A 7,731-nucleotide genomic window follows, 5' to 3' on the forward strand; every position below is an offset into this window, starting at 1 on the left:
TTCCTTCCATGTTCTTCCTGGTTCGTTTATTACCTCTGAGACCTTCTCCAAATTGCATGAGTGGGTTTTGGGTGTTTGACTTTCCCATTTGGTGTGCTAGGTAACCATTGATGTTGCAAGTATGGATTTTGTCTCCTTTTCCACACGCCATCTGAGGTGTTTACATTATGTTTGTTTTTCCAGAATTAGGCTTCTCCACGCCTAAGATGGGTTCCACCCCAATTTTGCTTCGAAAACCAGACTCGGGAAAGTATATGGCTTTTGTGAACCTTGCCCATAATGAATCAGGATGTTTCCAGTGTCTATAAGCCATTTTTGTTAGGAGTGCTAAATTCTATTTGCGTGAATCCCTGAAACTGAGCCCATCAATCTCTTTAGAATGACATAGTCTTTCCCATGAGATCCATTGAATTTTCGAGTTTTCTCCTTGCTCTCCCCAGTAGAAGCGTGCCGCCGAAGCTTGCTTAATCACATTCAGTTTTTTTTTTTTTTGGAATTTTGAAGTGTGTACCTGTATATTGACGAAGAGCAAAAGCAACCGATTTTAGCATAGTTTCTCGGCCTGCATGGGACAATAATTTGAATTTCTAGCTTTGTATTTTCTTAGTAACTCTCTCATGTAGGAAAGCAAAGGTGTCAACTTTGGAAGTCCCAATCTCAAGGGGTAAGCCAAGATACTTGGAGGGGGGGGGGTTTAGTATATGATATTTTCAGCAACTTTGAGAACCATCACTTGAACTTTGTCGGTGTATTTGGGCTGAAAACCAAGCTGACTTGTGGAAATTAATGGCTTGGAGTCACATCCCCCTAGCCGATATCCATTTACCCAAATACTCAGGGGTGTGATCCACAGTCCTACAGATCAAGTTTTAGATAATCACCAATCATTCCACACAACAGTCCAATAATGAGCAAGAATAAATCAATATTATAATATAAAGAAATATGTCAAGTAACAAAGATCTTAAAACCAAATTAGAGTATGCAAGTAACGACAAAAATAAAGTAAACAATTGGAAAGGATAAAGAAGAGTCAAAATTTCCAAGTGTTCTAATGTTTCGCCTTCTTCTCCAATTGTTTATATACCTGCAACTTAAGATCAATATCTAGTTTAAAGTCCCATTGACGAATGAGGCATCTTCTATCATTGTAGATCAGAGCCATAATAATGCGCCATAGTGGTACTGGGATCATACCAAGAGCTACTGTCAGTTCTCATTACTTCCTCAGCTGAATAATAAAGGAGAAATATCTCCGAACCGGAGCCTGGGATCTCTTCTACACTTGCATGGTCATCTAAACAACAAATTTCCCGAAGGGTGAGCTCAAAAGAACTCAGGGAGTAGTTCACAAACAAATAACCAATATCATAATCCAAATCAATACATCATATAGTGCAAAATGACATGAAGTAGAATGCAACAATGCAATTATACTCTAATAGATGTTAATCTCTAATGGTAGACATATATTAAGATAGAACATCATCCTCCTCTGGGTAGGTCTCGTCACTCTGATCTCTCATGGATTGGTTAGCGGTTTTGAGATCCCGGGTAAGGGGTACAATCATCCTTCTTGCACTATTACCATGGCTAGGGTTTAGGTCACCACTCTCTCACCACACCATTTGCATGAGAACTAGCACATGTCAGGGATAAACCTAACCTAATGCAAGTCATCTACTTAGTCACATCATTCTAAGTCTAGATACCTCCCCTCATGCTTCTCCCCTTTTTTGTTTAATATCCTTCCTTATCTAGAGTCGACGTTTCTTTCTTGGACTATGCCTTCCCTTAACCCTACTAGTCATCCACATATAATGGGTGGGAAGCTCTCGTGTCCCCTAATGCTTCTCGCCTTATCTTGGGTGCCCACGAGCCCCAAGCCTATTATATTAATCCTACCAATGAATGGCCCCCACGACAATGTTGTGTCCCCTCATTCTTCTTGCAGTCTTGGGGTGCTCACCAACCAAATATTGTTGTCACGGGTCACTCGGCATCAATACCCGGCTGATAAGGTGATGATATGACGAAGTACCTAACCAAACTCCTCTAGACTTCCTAGTCATGGCAACCAATAATAATGAAAAGTGTTGGAAGGCATCAAAGAATTGTGTCCCATACCACCTTCACTAATGTCCTAAGCCAAAAACACCCAAATAGGTATTACCCAATTCACAATCACAACATACATTCACTTTCCACAAAGTAGTAAAAGGTTCAATCGCATTTCCAATTCATAAATCAATTTATGTCCATAGTGTCAAATGTTGACCATACTTCAATATCAATAACAAACGATTTATATTCTGTAATTTTAGAATCATATGCATCATTCCTAAATCTTAAAACAACATGCTTAATAATAAATAAGTTCATATTATTTAAGAAAGTAACAATGGTTATATGCAAGTGAATGTCCTCACATTGCTATTATTTACAACTTTGAAAAGTAAGTCAAATAGTATGTTCACGCTTCCCAAAAAGTCCTATTAACATGTTGGTTCAAAGTTATAAATAAACCTAGAAGTCTGACATCGAAAAGAAAAACAAAAGACCAACATTGTAGGGTGTGGTTGGTCGGAGTGGTTGCCTGGGGCAACCAAAGTAGTCAACAGGGTAGGGCTGTTTGCCCGGGGCAACTTGAGTAGTCAACCAGGGCTAGGGCTGCAATTGGGCTGGGCTGGGCCGGGCTTTTGCAATCCCAAGCCCAGCCCTATATGTTATAATCTGAGCCCATTCCCTCCTTGACCCTAGTTCAGGGCCAAGGATTATTGTCCCTGACCCTAAGCCCTACAGGGCCAAGCCAAGCCATTCCTGCCCTAATTGGGTCGGGTCAGGATGGGTTGGCCTGGCCTTGGCCCTGACCCTGATTGGCCCTGTCCCTAGCCCTGATTGACCATATCCCTGGCCCTGATCCTAATTAGTCATATTCTTGGACATAAAGTAACAAATGTAAATTCATAAAAAAATAATAATAATAGTAAAAATAAAAGTATCATAAGTAAATTAAAAATAAAATTCATAGGAATATAAGATGATTCAAGCTCATACAAAATGATAAAATAATCAATAAGTTGATAGTGTTGCTTTAAACATAAATAAATTCATACTCCATAATACTATATTGATCTCTGAAAGTCTCTCATTGCTTTGATGATGGAAATTGAAAACTCCTCCCATTGATATCCTTATTCAAAAAAAAAAAAAAAAAATTCAAAACTTTGTTAACAAGTAAATCAACGATAATTTAGTATTGATATTTTTTTTCTTGGTTAAAGAAAATTATATTTTAGTTACAAACATAGTTATCTGTCCTTAATAGTTTTTTTCTTCTTCTCTAAAATATCACTTTGGAGGCAAAAGAAAGATGTCAATATTCATGCTGAGAAGTTGGGGTGTAGATTTGTTAGATATAAATTCTTTATATACTAACTTTTATTATTTATAATATATTATCTCGCCTTAGTCCAAAAAAAAATTCAATGATTTTTTGGAACTAAGAATGACTTAATTCAAGAAATAAAAATGATCTTAAAAATAATATAAAAAGTGAACTCATAGTCTAATATTATCAAAATGACTGAAGGTCAAAGTTGAGACTTATAGTTATATCAATGTTAATGTGAAGATTAGGGTAAAAATCTAATACATAATGAGGGTCAAATTAACATTAAGACTAGAGCCAAAATTACGGTCAAGATCAGACCAAAATCAGGTGGATGCTTACTACATTGGTAATGAAGATATTATTTATTTTTATTAATTTTTTTACAAAACATGATCTTGCTTTTAATAATTTGACAGGTGTCAAATATTCACCCATGTGGATTATAGTTAATTCATCTCCAAATGGGTGGAGGGTCCAAACTCAAATTAGGGCCAAAATCATGGGCCTAGATCAAGGCTAAGATTAGGGCCAATATTAGGACCAAGATCAGAGCTAGGATCAGGATCAGAATTAGGGCCAAAATCAGGGCCAAGATCAGGTTCAAAATCAGGGTCAAAATCAGGGCTAGAATCAGGGCCAAAATTAAGGATAGGCCGTGATGGACTGGGCGGGCCAGAGAGTAATCCCAGGCCCACCCTTGGCCCTAGTTCAGGGCCAAAATATTTAGCTCAAGCCCTATTCGAGCTCAAGGTGGGTTTAGGGCGAGTCAAGATCGCCAGGGCCAAACTTGCACCCCTAACCAGGGCAAGGCTGGTCGCCTGGGGCAACTAGACCAATCAACCAACCTATGCGTTTGAACATAATTAACTCGGTTGTTAAAAGGCTTCCCGATTGGGTTCTAAACTACTTTGAAAATACTTAGAAAATTCTAAAATAATACTAGAACATGATCTATCATAGTTTAAACAACAAACAAAACAAAAATAATGAAAACCTAACAAATCTCATATTAGGTCTTCTCCGAAATCGATCCGGAAGATTCATTAATAAGCCAGAGTGAATGGGAATTCACTCTAGAGCAAAGAGGGTAGAAAAAAAATAGGCTAATATGGTAACTAGAAGCCTTCAACTAGGTTTATATAGTCGAAGAAATCAATCATAGAAGATAATTAGAATGAAGAAATTCCACAAAATCTTAAGAGGATTTCACATAAGAATAAAGTTGGCGGAATGTTCCTAATGTAACCATGACTCAAATAGGGATTTTTCTTTTTTGGGGTAAAATATTTTGCTTGTTAGGAGTTCGAATGCTTTGAGCTAGATGGGTGAATCATGGATTTTTGTCCTCTACGGTTCTGACATCCTCCGGTTTCCCCCGGTTCTCCCTTAGATTTTTGACACCTGTTAAATCTTAATCCAACGATCAAAACCATTTCATTTTCAAAATCAGAGTTGGGACTTGAACAAACTTCTTCCTTCGTTCAGTTTTTTCCTCTTCGGCTGCCATCGTTTGAAGAACTCAGGTGTTCTCGTTCGCTGCCGTTGTTCTTCCATTTGAAGACCTCAGGTGGTTCGTTGCCGCTTTTCTTCCATTTGAAGAATTCAGGTGCCATCGTTCGCTGCCGCTTTTCTTTCATTTGAAGAACTCAGGTGCCATCGTTCGTTGCCGCTGTTCTTCCATTTGAAGACCTCAGGTGCCATCATTCCTCACGAATCACTGGATTTTAAATGGTTTGTTCTTAAGATGATAAACAACCATCTGACTCTATTTCTCTCCATTCTTAATTTATAAAAAAATTAATTTATGAGAAGGTGAAGAACTTCTCTTGTACCCCAATCTCCAACGACCAAGAAGCTGAGAGACCCATCCGGCAGAGAACTTCTTAAATTTGTTGGGAAATAAATGAAAAATAGAATCTCTGTTCAGTTGAGAAAGAAATGAAAAATGCAAAATGGAATCTCCACAATCTCCAAATCCGTTTGGGAAAGAAATGAAAAATGGTTGGCAGAGAACTTCTTACATGGAGTTCGGCTGCCTTGAAGAAGTTCTTAATACAGCAGAATCTCTGTTCTTTGTTTGGGAAAGAAATGAAAAATGAAGTTTACCTAGCGGTGAGGTCGAGAGTTGCAGAACGCTGATAGAGGTTTTGGTCTTGGATTTTGCACGCTGATGCTCGAAGCAGTAGGAGATAATCGGCTTGATTCGTGAGCGACGGTGACGACTGAGGTCTTCAAGCGGAAGAACAACGGCAGTAGGGAAAAACCAAAGAAAAGGGAAGAAGGTCGTTCAATCCCCAACTCCTCCTCATTTGGAATGGAACGTTTTTTACCGTTGGATGAGAATTTAATACGTGTCAAAAATCCAATGGAGAACAGGGGGAAACCGGAGGGTGTCAGAACTGCAGCGGACAAAAATCCGTGATTACCTCCCCTTAAGGATTCACCATCCTTACCGCCACATAATTGATTCCCCTCCCTGGGTCATGCGTATGTGTCATGTGGCCCTAAAATGGTCATATGTGACATTTTTAAAATTCAACAGCTACAATCTTCTTGCCCTTGTAACCACAATCGTTGGATCTCAAAGCACTATATGCCACGATTTGAGAATCCTGCAGGTATCGACTGTAGCGAACTAAGATCCATATAATGGGATAGGGCCCTCCACCGAGGGTGGTGATCTAATGGTTCCAAGCTCACTCCCACGTGGAAATTGACAATTGCGTGCTCTTTAACCTGAACATGGGATCGGTATTGTCTCTGTGGACTATACTTGGCCTCCAGTGGTGCTGCATTGACGGGATCAGTGCTTGCGCTAGTAGTTCACAAGAGCGAATGGTTGAGATCGAGATCTCAACTAAGATTTCAATCTTGACCGTTCATTTCAAAAAGTGTGAAAACTGACTTTTTGGAAATGAACGGTCGTGATCTCAATCTCGATTGTTCGCACTACAGTGTTGCACATTAATTACATAGCACTTAAGTCGAGCCCCTACTACATCCCTCTTCTTTACCCAAAAAAGGAAAAAAAAATTAGATAGAACCCATTTCTAAAAGCTAGTAAGGTAGGACCTTCCTTATACATTGAATAAATATACTCTCAAAAAGGTGGGGAATGGGACTCCATTTTTACAATTATAATTCTTTCATCTTTCAAATAATATTTACGATAAATGTAAATATACGAAATGTAGTCCTCTTCTTGGACTTAAACCTTCTCCTGCTATGGATATTGATCATTTACCGCAGCAAAAATGAGATGTTAAATATCAATTAGGTAATCTCACAGTATTGAACAATTTAAAATTTAAAATTCAATTTAAAGTTTGGTTTTGAATATATGTTGTGGCTTGCAAATGATGTGGACTGAATGTGAAGTGAGGTAGAAAAAAAAATGAGAAAAAATTGAAAAGATAAAATTTTCCATTAAATCTCAAAAAAAATTCAGAACTAGAAAATGAAGCACAATTTTATGCAAATAAATAAAGAAACAAGTTACCAATAAATAAATAAAGGAACTTCCAGGCCAACTAATGCACTAGAGAAATGAAAATTGAGCCGTGAAACAAGCATGACCAATGGAGCCCACGCAGACCAAACTTCTGGTGGGATCAAATGTCCAGCAATGATTAGGGGTGTAAACAGATCGGATTCCGATCGGATAGTGGTATATCCATATCCGCATCCTATTATATTCGGATAATATCCTATCGGTTCTCGGACGAATTCTGTCGGATTCGGATGATAATCGGATAATTATTTTCTTAAGTAGATTCTTCTAAATGGGAATGAATATACATTGATTACAAGTTGTAATTACCTTTTTATTTATGTGAGATCTAGGTTTGAAATTTAAGAATTTAACAACTTTGTAGCTATTTTAGTAGAAAATCTAAAAAAATAAAAATCATATATCATACATAAAGTTTATAAAAATAAGAATAATAAATCTAAATAAGTAACTTTCGGATAATTTTATCGGACGGATAATAATCGGTAAGAAAGGGGTATACCATATCTGTATCCTATTAATAATATGACAAATTCGGATACCCCGAAACGGATGTAGATGCGGATTCGAATGCGGATTTCGGTTATCCATTTACACCCCTGCCAACGATGCATGCATGATGGTCCGCCCAACCAAACCCGGTCCAATAAAAGAAACCAAACCAACCTGCATTTCCCTTTTCATGTATATAATAATAAATGTTCCAAAGACCTTCCAAAACCAGAAGTACCAAATCCTTTTGTTTTCTCCTTTCTCAAAACCCCAAACCCAGAGAAGACAACAAGAGAGAGATGGAGGAACAGATGTCTTAGAAGAAGAAGCAAAA

The sequence above is a fragment of the Hakea prostrata genome, chromosome 10, assembly GCF_041222555.1.
Source record: "Hakea prostrata isolate BN-2017 chromosome 10, UWA_Hpros_2, whole genome shotgun sequence".
NCBI lineage: Eukaryota > Viridiplantae > Streptophyta > Magnoliopsida > Proteales > Proteaceae > Hakea > Hakea prostrata.